At 44.1% G+C, this 15,309-nt stretch overlaps 1 long non-coding RNA gene across 1 annotated transcript; it reads left to right on the forward strand.

Moving 5' to 3' along the window:
• Positions 1-4,417: 4,417 nt before the first annotated feature.
• On the forward strand, positions 4,418-6,246 carry LOC309643902. The gene is made up of 2 exons (XR_014254145.1): positions 4,418-4,802; positions 5,383-6,246. It is a non-coding gene; the product is annotated as an uncharacterized lncRNA (long non-coding RNA).
• The last annotated feature ends 9,063 nt before the right edge of the window (positions 6,247-15,309 follow it).

Raw genomic sequence — 15,309 nt, forward strand, 5'->3', positions numbered from 1 at the left:
TGTAGTTGCACAGGTTCTCTTCATAGCACCATTGCCTTTGTGATAAGTGCGTTTCTAGGCAAGGAACTTGGAAGTTGCCATTATTTGGTAGGTGCTCGTCCTTCAGTAGTCTTCAGTGAATTGGTAAACGCATTTGACGACTAGCCTCAAGCTAACGTTGTTTTGTATCATGCCACAGGTTGGCATGCAGCAGAATCCATGTATCGTTATTCAGTGTGTTTCTTCAGCTCTAGGAAGCATTCCAGGTCTCTTAGAAGGGCCGGGTCTGCACTGGGATGAGAAAACTGGAAGAAAGACGGCCTGGGTGTTTGGGCCTTTGTGAGAAATGCAGAGTTGGGAACAGCTAGATGCCGAGTCAGTGGAAGTGAAGGGCTTCTGTGGGTAAACCTCTAGATTGTGGCAAGTTGAAACAACTGAAGTATCTCCCTTCTAAAGCAACCTTGAGTTACAAAGTACAGAAAGAAATAACAGGGTCAAGTCTCTGCGGACCCTTTTGAAAATAAGGCTTGAAGGGAAAATTTATTTTCCTCATTAGGATTTAGAGAGTTGCATGCTCAATTCTCCTTGAGAAACAGTGTAGCTGCACATGTTCTCTTCATGGCTCAATTGCCTTTGTGATGACAAGTGAGTTTCTAGGAAAGAAACTTGGAGGTTGGCATTCTTTGCTGGTGCTCATCCTTCGGTAATCTTCAGTGAATAGGCGAACCCGTTTGACGACTAGCCTCAAGCTAACGTTCCTCTTGTATCATTCTACAGGTTGGCATGCAGCAGAATCCATGTAGGCTTATTCAGTGTGGTTATTAACTCTGGGAAGCATTCCAGGTCTCTTAGTACTGGCGGATCTGCAATATGATGAGAAAAGTACAAGAAGGACGGCCTGTGTGTCTAGGGAGCTGAGAGCAGTGTACCGTTGGGAACAGCTAGATGCCGAGTCATGAGAGGTGAAGGGCTATTTTTATTAAACCTGTAGAATGTGGTAACTTGAAACAACTCAAGTATCTCCCTTCTAAAGCACCTTGGTGATACAAAATATAGAATGAAACAGCAGGGTCAATGCTCTGCGGGGCCTTTTGTAAATAAGGCTTGAAGGGAAACTTTATTTTCCTCATTGGGATTTAGAGAGTTGCGGGCTCAATTCTCCCTGGGAATCACTGTAGTTGCACATGTTCTTTTCATAGCACAATTGCCTTTCCAATGTCATGTGTGTTTCTAGGAAAGAAAGTTGGAGGTTGCAATTCTTTGGTACGTCCTCGTCCTTCAGTAATCTTCAGTGAATTGGGCAATGCTTTTGACCACTAGCATCAAGCTAACGTTGTTTTGTATCATGCCACAGTTTGGCATGTAGCACAATGCATGTAGCCTTATTCAAGGTGGTTCCTGAGCTCCAGGAAGCATCCCAGGTCTGTTAGTACTGGGGGATCCGCACTATGATGAGAAAAGTACAAGAAGGATGGCCTGTATGTCTGGGGAGTTGTGAGTAATGAAGCATTGGGAACAGCTAGATGCCGAGTCATGGGAGGCGAAGGGCTATTTTTATTAAACCTGTAGAATGTGGTAAAATGAAACAACTCAAGTATCTCCCTTCTAAAGCACCTTGGTGGTACAAAATAGAGAAAGAAACAGCAGGGTCAATGCTCTGTGGGCCCTTTTTAAAATAACGCTTGAAGGGAAACTTTATTTTCTTCATTGGTTTTTAGAGAGTTGTGGGCTCAATTTACCCTGACATACACTGTAGTTGCACATGTTCTCTGCATACCACAATTGCCTTTGTGATGACAAGTGAGTTTCTAGGCAAGGAACTTGGAAGCTGCCATTCTTTGCTAGGTGCTCGTCCTTCAGTAATCTTCAGTGAATTGGTGAACGCATTTGATGACTAGCCTCAAGCTAACGTTGTTTTGTATCATGCCACAGGTTGGCATGCAGCAGAATCCATGTATCGTTATTCAGTGTGTTTCTTCAGCTCTAGGAAGCATTCCAGGTCTCTTAGAAGGGCCGGGTCTGCACTGGGGTGAGAAAACTGGAAGAAAGACGGCCTGGGTGTTTGGGCCTTTGTGAGAAATGCAGAGTTGGGAACAGCTAGATGCCGAGTCAGTGGAAGTGAAGGGCTTCTGTGGGTAAACCTCTAGATTGTGGCAAGTTGAAACAACTGAAGTATCTCCCTTCTAAAGCAACCTTGAGTTACAAAGTACAGAAAGAAATAACAGGGTCAAGTCTCTGCGGACCCTTTTGAAAATAAGGCTTGAAGGGAAAATTTATTTTCCTCATTAGGATTTAGAGAGTTGCATGCTCAATTCTCCTTGAGAAACAGTGTAGCTGCACATGTTCTCTTCACGGCACAATTACCTTTGTGATGACAAGTCAGTTTCTAGGAAAGAAACTTGGAGGTTGCCATTCTTTGCTGGGGCTCATCCTTCGGGAATCTTCAGTGAATAGGCGAACCCGTTTGACCACTAGCCTCAAGCCAAAGTTTCTCTTGTATCATTCCACAGGTTGGCATGCAGCAGAATCCATGTAGGCTTATTCAGGGTGGTTATTAACTCTAGGAAGCATTCCAGGTCTCTTAGTACTGGTGGATCTGCACTATGATGAGTAAAGTACAAGAAGGACGGCCTGTTTGTTTGGGGAGTTTAGAGCAGTGTAGCGTTGGGAACAGCTAGATGCCGAGTCATGAGAGGTGAAGGGCTATTTTTATTAAACCTGTAGAATGTGGTAACTTGAAACAACTCAAGTATCTCCCTTCTAAAGCACCTTGGTTGTAAAAAATAGAGAATTAAACAGCAGGGTCAATGCTCTGCGGGCCCTTTTGTAAATAAGGCTTGAAGGGAAACTTTATTTTCTTCATTGGTCTTTAGAGATTTGCGGGCTCAATTTTCCCTGAAATACCCTGTAGTTGCACATGTTCTTTTCATAGCACAATTGCCTTTGTGATGACAACTGAGTTCCTAGGAAAGAAACTTGGAAGTTGCCATTCTTTGGTAGGGGCTCAACTTTCGGTACTCTTCAGTGAATTGGCGACCCTATTTGAACAGTAGCCTCAAGCTAACGTTCCTCTTGTATCATGCCACAGGTTGGCATGCAGCAGAATCCATGTAACCTTGTTCAGGTTGGTTCCTGAGCTCCAGGAAGCATTCCAGGACTCTTAATACTGGCGGGTCTGCTCTAGGATGAGACACGTACAAGAAGGACTGCCTGTGTGTTTGGGATGTTATGAGCAGTGCAGTGTTGGGAACAGCTAGTTGCCGAGTCATGGGAGGCGAAGGGCTTCTTTTGTTAAACATCTAGAATTTGGTAACTTGAAACAACTCAAGGATCTCCCTTCTAAAGAACCTTGGAGGTACGAAATAGAGAAAGAAAAAGCAGGGGCAGAGCTCTGTGGGCCCTTTTGTAAATAAGGCTTGAAGGGAAACTTTATTTTCCTCATTGGGATATATAGAGTTGCGGGCTGAATACTCCATGAGAATCACTTTAGCGGCACATGTTATGTTTTTAGCACAATTGCCTTTGTGATGACAGATGAGTTTCTAGGAAAGAAACTTGGAGGTTGAAAATCTTTGGTAGGTGCTCATCCTTCAGTAATCTCCAGTGAATTGGCGACCCCATTTAACACTAGCCTCAAGCTAACGTGCCTCTTGTATCATGGCACCGGTTGGCATGCAGCACAATGCATGTAGCCTTATTCAGTGTGGTTCCTGAGCTCTAGGAAGCATTCCAGGTCTCTTAGTACTGGTGGGTCTGCACTAGGATGGGAAACGTACAAGAACTACGGCCTGTGATTTCTGGGAGTTGTGAGAAATGCACCAATGGGAACAGTTAGTTGCCGAATCATGCGCAGTGAAGCGCTTCTTTTTTTAAACTCCTAGATTGTGGTATGTTGAAACAACAAATGTATCTCCCTACTAAAGCACCTTGGAGATACAAAATAGAGAAGGAAACTGCAGGGTCAATGCTCTGTGGGCCCTGTTGAAAATAAGTCTTCAAGGGATACTTTATTTTCCTCATTGGGATTTAGAGAGTTTTGGGCTCAATTCTCCCTGAGAAACTCTTTAGTTGCCCATGTTCTCTTCACAGCGCAATTGCCTCTGTGATGACAAGTGAGTGTCTAGTAAAGAAACTTGGAGGTTGCCATTCTTTGATAGGTGCTCGTACTTCAGTAAACTTCAGTGAATTGGCGATCCCGTTTGACCACTAGCCTGAAGCTAACGTTCCTCTTGTATCATGCCACAGGTTTGCATGCAGGAGAATCCATGTAGCCTTGTTCAGTGTGGTACTTGAGCTCTAAGAAGCAATCCAGGTCTCTTAGAACTGGCGGGTCTGCACTAGGATGAGAAACGTACAAGAAGGAAGTCCCTACGTTTGAGGAGTTGTGAGCGATACACCATTGGGAACAGTTAGACGCCGAGTCATGACCTGTGTAGGGCTTCTTTTTTTAAACCCCGAGATTGTGGTAAGTTGAAACAACTCATGTATCTACCTTCTAAAGCACCTTGGTTGTACAAAATAGAGAAAGAAACAGCAGAGTCAATGCTCTGCAGATTCTTTTGAAAATAAGGCTTGAAGGGAAACTTTATTTTCTTCATTGGGATTTAGAGAGTTGCAGGCTCAATTCTCCCTGACAAACACTGTAGTTGCACATGTTCTCCTCATGGCACAATTGCCTTTGTGATGACAAGTGAGTTCATAGGAAAGAAACTTGGAGGTTTCCATCCTTTGGTAGGTGCTCGTCCTTCAGTAATCTTCAGTGGATTGGCGAACCCGTTTGACCACTAGCCTCAAGCTAATATTCCTCTTGTATCATGCCACTGGTTAGCATGCAGCAGAATCCATACAGCCTTATTCAGATTGGATCCTGAGCTCTAGGAAGCATTCCAGGTCTCTTAGTACTGGAGGGTCTGCACTAAGATGAGAAACGTAGAAGAACTACGGCCTGTGCTTTCGGGGAGATGTGAGCAATGCACCAATGAGAACAGTGAGATGCCGAGTCATGGGCAGTGAAGGGCTTCTTTTTTTTAAAACACTAGATACTGGTAAGTTGAAACAACTCAAGTATCTCCCTTCTAAAACACCTTGGAGATACAAAATAGAGAAGGAAACAGCAGGGTCAATGTTCTGTGGGCCCTGTTGAAAATACGTCTTGAAGGGATACTTTATTTTCCTCAGTGGGTTTTAGAGAGTTGCGGGATCAGTTCTCACTATGAAGCACTATACTTCTACAGGTCCCCTTCATGGCACAATAGCCTTTGTGATGAGAAGCGAATTTCTAGGAAAGAACCTTGGAGGTTGCCATTCTTTGTTAGGCGCTCGTCCTTCAGTAATCTTCTGGGAATTGGCGATCCCGTTTGACCACTAGCGTCAAACTAACGTTCCTCTTATATCATGACACAGATTGGCATGCAGCTGAATCCCTGTAGCCTTATCCAGTGTGGTTCTTGAGCTCTAGGAAGTATTACAGGTCTCTTAGTCGTGGCAGATCTGAACTAGGATGAGAGACATACAAGAAGGATGGCCTGTGTGTTTGGGGAGTTGTGAGCAGTGCAGCCTTGGGAACAGCTAGATGCTGAGTCATGCGGGTGAAGGTCTGCTTTTGTTAAACTTCTAGAATGTGGTAAGTTGAAGCAACTCAAGTATCTCCCTTCTAAAGCACCTTGGAGGTACAACATAGAGAAAGAAACAGCAGGGTCACTGCTCTGTGGGCCCTTTTGAAAATAAGGCTTGAAGGGAAACTTTATTTTCTTCATTGGGATTTAGAGAGTTACGGTCTCAATTCTCCCAGACAAACAGTGTAGTTTCACATGTTCACTTCATAGCACAATTGCCACTGTTATGACATGTGAGTTTCTAGGAAAGAAACTTGGAGGTTGCTATTCTTTGGTAGGTGCTCTCCCTTCGGTAATCTTCAGTGAATTGGCTACTCCGTTTGACCACTAGACTTAAGCTAACGTTCCTCTTGTATCATGCCACAGGTTGGCATTCAGCAGAATCCATGTGGCCTTATTCTCTGTGGTTCTTGACTCTAGGAAGCATTCCAGGTCTCTGAGAACTGCCGGGTCTTCACTAGGATGAGAAACGTAGAAGAAGGACGGCCTGTGTGTTTGGGGAGTTGTGAGCAGTGCAGCGTTCTGAACAGCTAGATGCTGAGGCATGGGAGGTGAAGGCCTTCTTTTGTTAAACTTCTAGAATGTGGTAAGTTGACACAACTCAAGTATCTCCCTTCTAAAGCACCTTGGAGGTACAAAATAGAGAAAGAAACAGCAGGGTAAATGCTCTGCTGACCCTTTTGAAAATAAGGCTTGAAGGGAAACTTTATTTTCCTCATTGGGATTTACAGAGTAGAAGGCTCAATTCTCCCTTACAAGCTCTGTAGTTGCCCATGTTCTCGTCATAGCACAATTGTCTTTGTGATGACAAGTGAGTACCTAGGAAAGAAACTTGGAGTTTGCCATTCTTTGCTAGGTGCTCATCCTTCGGTAATCGTCAGTGCATTGGAGAACCTGTTTGACCACTAGCCTTGAGCTAACGTTTCTCTTGTATCATGCCACAGGTTGGCATTCAGCAAAATCCATGTAGCCTTATTTAGTGTGGTTCTTGACTCTAGGAAGCATTCCAGGTATCTTAGAACTTGCGGGTCTGCACTAGGAGGAGAAATGTAGAAGATGGGTAGCCTTTGTGTTTGGGGAGTTGTGAGCAGTGCAGCGTTGGGAACAGCTAGATGCCGAGTCATGGGAGGTGAACGGCTTCTTTTCTTAAACCTCTAGAATGTGGTAAGTTGAAAGAACTGAAGTATCTCCCTTCTAAAGAACCTATGTGGTACAAAATGGAGAAAGAAACAGCAGGGTCAATACTCTGCGCGCCCTTTTGAAAATAAGGCTTGAAGGGAAACTTTACTTTCCTCATTGGAATTTAGAGAGTTGTGGGCTCAATTCTCCCTGAGAAACACTGTAGTTGCACAAGTTCCCTTCATAGCACAATTGCCTTTGTGATGACAAGTGCGTTTTTACTAAAGAAACTTGGAGTTTGCCATTCTTTAGTGGTGCTCATACTTCGGTTATCTTCAGTGAATTGGCAAACCCTTTTGACCAATAGTGTCAAGCTAACGTTCCCCTTGTATCATGACACAGATTGGCATGCAGCTGAATCCCTGTAGCCTTATCCAGGGTGGTTCTTGAGCTCTAGGAAGCATTGCAGGTCTCTTAGTAGTGGCATATCTGCACTAGGATGAGAAACGTACAAGAAGGATGACCTGTGTGTTTTGGGAGTTGTGAGCACTGCAGCCTTGGGAACAGATAGATGCCTAGTCATGGGGGTGAAGGTCTCCTTTTGTTAAACCTCTAGAATGTGGTAAGTTGAAGCAAGTCAAGTATCTAACATCTGAAGCACCTTGGTGATACAAAACAGAGAAAAAACAGCAGGGTCAATGCTCTGCGGTCCCTTTTGAAAATAAGGCTCGAATGGAAACTTTATTTTCTTCATTGGGATTTAGAGAGTTGCAGGCTCAGTTCTCCCTGACAAACACTGTAGTTGCACATGTTCTCCTCATGGCACAATTGCCTTTGTGATGACAAGTGAGTTCATAGGAAAGAAACTTGGAGGTTGCCATTCTTTGGTAGGTGCTCGTCCTTCAGTAATCTTCAGTGGATTTGAGAACCCGTTTAACCACTAGCCTCAAGCTAACGTTCCTCTTGTATCATGCCACAGGTTAGCATGCGGCAGAATCCATATAGCCTTATTAAGATTGGTTCCTGAGCTCTAGGAAGTATTCCAGTTCTCTTAGTACTGGCGGGTCTGCACTAGGATGGGAAACGTACAAGTACTACGGCCTGTGAGTTTGAGGAGTTGTGAGCATTGCACCAATGTGAACAGTTAGATGCCGAGTCATGGGCAGTGAAGGGCTTATTTTTTTAAACTCCTAGATTGTGGTATTTTGACACAACACAAGTATCTCCCTTTTAAAGCACCTTGGAGATTCAAAATAGAGAAAGAAACAGCAGGGTCAATGCTCTGTGGTCCCTTTTGGAAATAAGTCTTGAAGGGAAACTTTATTTTCCTCATTGGGATTTAGAGAGTTGTGGGCTCAATTCTCCCTGAGAAACTCTGTAGTTGTACAAGTTCACTTCATAGCACAATTACTTTTGTGATTACAAGTGAGTTTCTAGTAAAGAAACTTGGAGGTTGCCAGTCGTTGGTGGTGCTCATCCTTCGGTAATCTTCAGTGAATTGGTGAACCCGTTTGACGACTAGCGTCAAGCGAACGTTCCTCTTGTATCATGACACAGATTGGCATGCAGCTGAATCCCTGTAGCCTTATCCAGTGTGGTTTTTGAGCTCTAGGAAGCATTCCAGGTGTCTTAGTAGTGGCAGATCTGCACTAGGATGTGACACGTAAAAGAAGGACGGCCTGGGTGTTTGGGGAGTTCTGAGCAGAGCAGTGTTGGGAACAGCTAGATGCCGAGTCATGGGGGTGAAGGTCTTCTTTTCTTAAACCTCTAGAATGTGGTAAGTTGAAGCAACTCAAGTTTCTCCATTTTAAAGCACTTTGGTGGTACAAAATAGAGAAAGAAACAGCAGGGTCAATGCTCTGCGGGCCCTTTTGAAAATAAGGCTTGAAGGGAAACTTTATTTTCTTCATTAGGATTTAGAGAGTTGCGGGCTCAATTCTCCCTGACAAACAATGTAGTTGCACATGTTCTCTTCATAACACAATTGCCTTTGTGATGACAAGTGAGTTCCTAGGAAGAAACTTGGAGGTTGCCATTCTTTGGTAGGTGCTCGTCCTTCAGTAATCTTCAGTGAATTGGCGAATCCGTTTGACCACTAGCCTCAAGCTTACGTTCTTCTTGTATCATGCCACATGTTAGCATGCAGCAGAATCCATATAGCCTTATTCAGATTGGTTCCTGAGCTCTACGAAGCATTCCAGGTCTCTTAGTACTCGTGGGTCTGCACTTGGATAGGAAACATAGAAGAACTACGGCCTGTGAGTTCGGGGAGTTGTGAGCAATGCACCAATGGGAACAGTTAGATGCCGAGTCATGGGCAGTGAAGGGCTTCTTTTTTTAAACTCCTATATTGTGGTATTTTGACACAACACAAGTATCTCCCTTCTAAAGGCACCTTGGAGATACAAAATACAGAAAGAAACAGCAGGGACAATGCTCTGTGCGCCCTTTTAAAAATAAGTCTTGAAGGGATACTTTATTTTCCTCATTGGGATTTAGAGAGTTGCGGGATCAATTCTCACTATGAAGCACTGTGCTTCCACACGTTCCCTTCATGGCACAATTGCCTTTGTGATGACAAGCGAATTTCTAGAAAAGAAATTTGGAGGTTGCCATTCTTTGGTAGGTGCTCGTCCTTCAGTAATCTTCAGGGAATTGGTGAACGCATTTGACGACTAGCGTCAAGCTAACGTTGTTTTGTATCATGCCACAGATTGGCATGCAGCAGAATCCATGTAGCGTTATTTAGTGTGGTTCTTGGGTTCTAGGAAGCATTTCATTTCTCTTAGCAGTGCCGGGTCTTTACTAGGATGAGAAAATTAGAAGAAAGACGGCCTGGGTGTTTGCGCCTTTGTGAGCAATTCATAGTTGGGAACAGCTAGATACCGAGTCACAGGTAGTGAAGGGCTTTGGGGTTAACATCTAGATTGTGGCAAGTTGAAACAACTGAAGTATCTCCCTTCTAAAGCACCCTTGAGTTACAAGGTACAGAAAGAAATACCAGGGTCCAGTCTCTGCGGACCCTTTTGAAAATAAGGCTTGAAGGGAAACTTTATTTTCCTCATTGGAATTTAGAGAGTTGCATGCTCAATTCTCCCTGAGAAACACTGCAGCTGCACATATTCTCTTCACGGCACAATTGCCTTTGTGATGACAAGTCAGTTTCTAGGAAAGAAACTTGGAGGTTGCCATTCTTTGCTGGTGCTCATCCTTCGGTAATCTTCAGTGAATAGGCGAACCCGTTTGACCACTAGACTCAAGCTAAAGTTCCTCTTGTATCATTCCACAGGTTGGCATGCAGCAGAATACATGTAGGCTTATTCAGGGTGGTTATTAACTCTAGGAAGCATTCCAGGTCTCTTAGTACTGGCGGTTCTGAACTATGATGAGAAAAGTACAAGAAGGACGGCCTGTGTGTCTGGGGAGTTGAGAGCAGTGTAGCGTTGGGAACAGCTAGATGCCGAGTCATGAGAGGTGAAGGTCTATTTTTATTAAACCTGTAGAATGTGGTAACTTGAAACAACTCAAGAATCTCCCTTCTAAAGCACCTTGGTGGTACAAAATAGAGAATGAAACAGCAGGGTCAATGCTCTGCGGGCCCTTTTGTAAATATGGCTTGATGGGAAACTTTATTTTCTTCATTGGTCTTGATAGAGTTGCGGGCTCAATTTTCCCTGCAATACCCTGTAGTTGCACATGTTCTCTTCATAGCACAATTGCCTTTGTGATGACAAGTGAGTTTCTAGGAAAGAAACGGGGACGTTGCCATTCCTTGGTAGGGGCTCATCCTTCGGTACTCTTCAGTGAATTGGAGACCCCATTTGAACACTAGCCTCAAGCTAACGTTCCTCTTGTATTATGCCACAGGTTGGCATGCAGCAGAATCCATGTAACCTTATTCAGGTGGGTTCCTGAGCTCCAGGAAGCATTCCAGGACTCTTCATACTGGCGGGTCTGCTCTAGGATGAGACACGTACAAGAAGGACTGCCTGTGTGTTTTGGATGTTATGAGCAGTGAAGTGTGGGAACAGCTAGTTGCCGAGTCATGGGAGGTGAAGGGCTTCTTTTGTTACACCTCTAGAATGTGGTAACTTGAAACAACTCAAGGATCTCCCTTGTAAAGCACCTTGGAGGTACGAAATAGAGAAAGAAAAAGCAGGGGCAGAGCTCTGTGGGCCCTTTTATAAATAAGGCTTGAAGGGAAACTTTATTTTCCTCATTGGGATATATAGAGTTGCGGGCTGAATACTCCATGAGAATCACTTTAGCGGCACATGTTATGTTTTTAGCACAATTGCCTTTGTGATGACAAATGAGTTTCTAGGAAAGAAACTTGGAGGTTGAAAATCTTTGGTAGGTGCTCATCCTTCAGTAATCTCCAGTGAATTGGCAACCCCATTTAACACTAGCCTCAAGCTAACGTGCCTCTTGTATCATGGCACCGGTTGGCATGCAGCAGAATGCATGTAGCCTTATTCAGTGTGGTTCCTGAGCTCTAGGAAGCATTCCAGGTCTCTTAGTACTGGTGGGTCTGCACTAGGATGGGAAACGTACAAGAACTACGGCCTGTGATTTCTGGGAGTTGTGAGAAATGCACCAATGGGAACAGTTAGTTGCCGAATCATGCACAGTGAAGCGCTTCTTTTTTTAAACTCCTAGATTGTGGTATGTTGAAACAACAAATGTATCTCCCTACTAAAACACCTTGGAGATACAAAATAGAGAAGGAAACTGCAGGGTCAGTGCTCTGTGGGCCCTGTTGAAAATAAGTCTTCAAGGGATACTTTATTTTCCTCATTGGGATTTAGAGAGTTTTGGGCTCAATTCTCCCTGAGAAACTCTTTAGTTGCCCATGTTCTCTTCACAGCACAATTGCCTTTGTGATGACAAGTGAGTGTCTAGTAAAGAAACTTGGAGGTTGCCGTTCTTTGACAGGTGCTCGTACTTCAGTAAACTTCAGGGAATTGGCGATCCCATTTGACCACTAGCCTGAAGCTAACGTTCCTCTTGTATCATGCCACAGGTTTGCATGCAGGAGAATCCATGTAGCCTTGTTCAGTGTGGTACTTGAGCTCTAAGAAGCAATCCAGGTCTCTTAGAACTGGCGGGTCTGCACTAGGATGAGAAACGTACAAGAAGGAAGTCCCTACGTTTGGGGAGTTGTGAGCGATACACCATTGGGAACAGTTAGACGCCGAGTCATGACCTGTGTAGGGCATCTTTTTTTAAACCCCGAGATTGTGGTAAGTTGAAACAACTCATGTATCTGCCTACTGAAGCACCTTAGTGGTACAAAATAGAGAAAGAAACAGCAGGGTCAATGCTCTGCAGATTCTTTCGAAAATAAGGCTTGAAGGGAAACTTTATTTTCTTCACTGGGATTTAGAGAGTTGCGGGCTCAATTCTCCCTGACAAACACTGTAGTTGCACATGTTTTCTTCATGGCACAATTGCTTTTTTGATGACAAGTGAGTTCATAGGAAAGAAACTTGGAGGTTTCCATCCTTTGGTAGGTGCTCGTCCTTCAGTAATCTTCAGTGAATTGGCGAAACCGTTTGACCACTAGCCTCAAGCTAATATTCCTCTTGTATCATGCCACTGGTTAGCATGCAGCAGAATCCATATAGCCTTATTCAGATTGTATCTTGAGCTCTAGGAAGCATTCCAGGTCTCTTAGTACTGGAGGGTCTGCACTAGGATGAGAAACGTAGAAGAACTACGGCCTGTGCATTCGGGGAGATGTGAGCAATGCACCAATGAGAACAGTGAGATGCCGAGTCATGGGCAGTGAAGGCCTTCTTTTTTTAAAACACTAGATCGTGGTAAGTTGAAACAACTCAAGTATCTCCCTTCTAAAACACCTTGGAGATACAAATAGAGAAGGAAACAACAGGGTCAATGTTCTGTGGGCCCTGTTGAAAATAAGTCTTGAAGGGATACTTTATTTTCCTCAGTGGGTTTTAGAGAGTTACGGGATCAATTCTCACTATGAAGCACTGTACTTCTACACGTCCCCTTCATGGCACAATAGCCTTTGTGATGAGAAGAGAATTTCTAGGAAAGAACCTTGGAGGTTGCCATTCTTTGTTAGGCGCTCATCCTTTGGTAATCTTCAGTGAATTGGCGAACCTGTTTGACCACTAGCCTCAATCTAACGTTCCTCTTGTATCATGACATAGATTGGCATTCAGGTGAATCCCTGTTGCCTTATCCAGTGTGGTTCCTGAGCTCTAGAAACATTCCAGGTCTCTTAGTAGTGGGAGATCTGAACTAGGATGAGAAACGAAGAAGAGGACGGCCTGTGTGTTTGGAAAGTTGTGAGCAGTTCAGGGTTGGGAACAGCTAGATGCCGGGTCATGGGGCTGAAGGTCTTCTTTTGTTAAACCTCTAGAATGTGGTAAGTTGAAGCAACTCAAGTATCTCCCTTCTAAAGAACCTTGGAGGTACAACATAGGGAAAGAAACAGCAGGGACAATGCTGTGCGGGCCCTTTTGCAAATAAGGCTTGGAGGGAAACTTTATTTTCTCAATTGGGATTTAGAGAGTTACGGGCTCAATTCTCCCTGACAAACAGTGTAGTTGCACATGTTCTCTTCCTAGCACAATTGCCTTTGTGATGACAAGTGAGTTTCTAGGAAAGAAACTTGGAGGTTGCCCTTCTATGGTAGGTGCTCATCCTTCCGTAATCTTCAGGGAATGGACGACCCCGTTTGACCACTATTCTTAAGTTAACGTCCCTCTTGTATCTCTCCACAGGTTGGCATTCAGCAGAATCCATGTAGCCTTATTTAGTGTGGTTCTTGCCTCTAGGAAGCATTCCAGGTCTCTTAGAACTCGCGGGTCTGCACTAGGCAGAGAAACGTACAAGAAGGACGGCGTGTGTTTGGGGAGTTGTGAGCAGTGCAGCGTTGGGAACAGGTAGATTCCGAGTCATAGGAGGTGAAGGGCTTCTTTTGTTAAACCTCTAGAATGTGGTAAGTTGAAAGAACTCAAGTATCTCCCTTCTAAATCACCTGGAGGTACAAAATAGAGAAAGAAACAACAGGGTTAATGCTCTGTGGGCCCTTTTAAAAATAAGGCTTGAATTGAAACTTTATTTTTCTCATTGGGTTTTAGAGAGTTGAGGGCGCAATTCTAGCTGAGAAACAATCTAGTTTCACACGTTCCCTTCAGAGCACAATTGCCTTTGTGATGACAAGTGAGTTTCTAGTAAATAAACTTGGAGGTTTCCATTGTTTGGTGGTGCTCATCCTTCCGTAATCTTCAGGGAATTGGCGATCCTGTTTCACCAATAGTGTCAAGGTAACGTTCCTCTTGTATCATGAAACAGATTGCCATGCAGTTGAATCCCTGTAGCATTATCCATTGTGGTTCTTGAGCTCTAGGAAGCATTCCAGGTCTCTTAGTATTGGCAGATCTGCACTACTATGACAAAAGTACAAGAGGACGGCCTGTGTGTTTTGGGATTTGTGAGCAGTGCAGCGTTGGGAACACCTATATGCCGAGTCACGGGGTGAAGGGCTTCTTTTGTTAAACCTCTAGAACTTGGTAAGTTGAAACAACTCAAGTATCTCCCATCTAAAGCACATTGGAGGTACAAAACAGAGAAAGAAACAGCAGGATCAAGGCTCTGCGGGCCCTTCTGCAAATAAGGCTTGAAGGGAAACTTTATTTTCTTCATTGGGATTTAGATAATTACGGGCTCAATTCTCCCAGACAAACAGTGTAGTTGCACATGTTCTCTTCATAGCACAATTGCCTTTGTAATGACAAGTGAGTGTCTAGGAAAGAAACTTGGAGGTTGCCATTCTTTGGTAGGTGCTCGTCCTTCGGTAATCTTCAGGGAATTGGCGATCCCGCTTGACTACTAGCGTCAAACTAACGTTCCTCTTATATCATGACACAGATTGGCATGCAGCTGAATCCCTGTAGACTTATCCAGTGTGGTTCTTGAGCTCTAGTAAGTATTGCAGATCTCTTAGACGTGGCAGATCTGCACTAGGATGAGAAACATACAAGAGGGACGGCCTGTGTGTTTGGGGAGTTGTGAGCAGTGTAGCCTTGGGAACAGCTAGATGCCGAGTCATGGGGGTGAAGGTCTGCTTTTGTTAAACTTCTAGAATGTGGTAAGTTGAATCAACTCAAGTATCTCCCTTCTGAAGCACCTTGGAGGTACAAAATAAAGAAATAAACAGCAGGGTCAATGCTGTGCAGTCCCTTTTGAAAATAAGGCTTGAAGGGAACTTTTATAATCTTCTTTAGGATTTAGAGAGTTGCGGGCTCAAGTCTCCCTGACAAACACTGTAGTTGCAAATGTTCTCTGCATAGCAAAATTGCCTTTGTGATGACAAGTGTGTTCCTAGGAAGAAACTTGGAGGTTGCCATTCTTTGGTAGGTGCTCATCCTTCAGTAATCTTCAGTGAATTTGCGAACCCATTTGACCACTAGCCTCAAGCTAACGTTCCTCTTGTATCATGCCACAGGTTAGCATGCAGCAGAAATCATATAGCCTTATTCAGATTGGTTCCTGAGCTCTAGGAAGAATTACAGGTTTCTTAGTACTGGCGGGTCTGCACTAGGATGGGAAACGTACAAGA

This window comes from Balaenoptera physalus (assembly GCF_965194825.1).
Source record: "Balaenoptera physalus genome assembly, chromosome: 15".
Taxonomy (NCBI): Eukaryota; Metazoa; Chordata; class Mammalia; order Artiodactyla; family Balaenopteridae; genus Balaenoptera; species Balaenoptera physalus.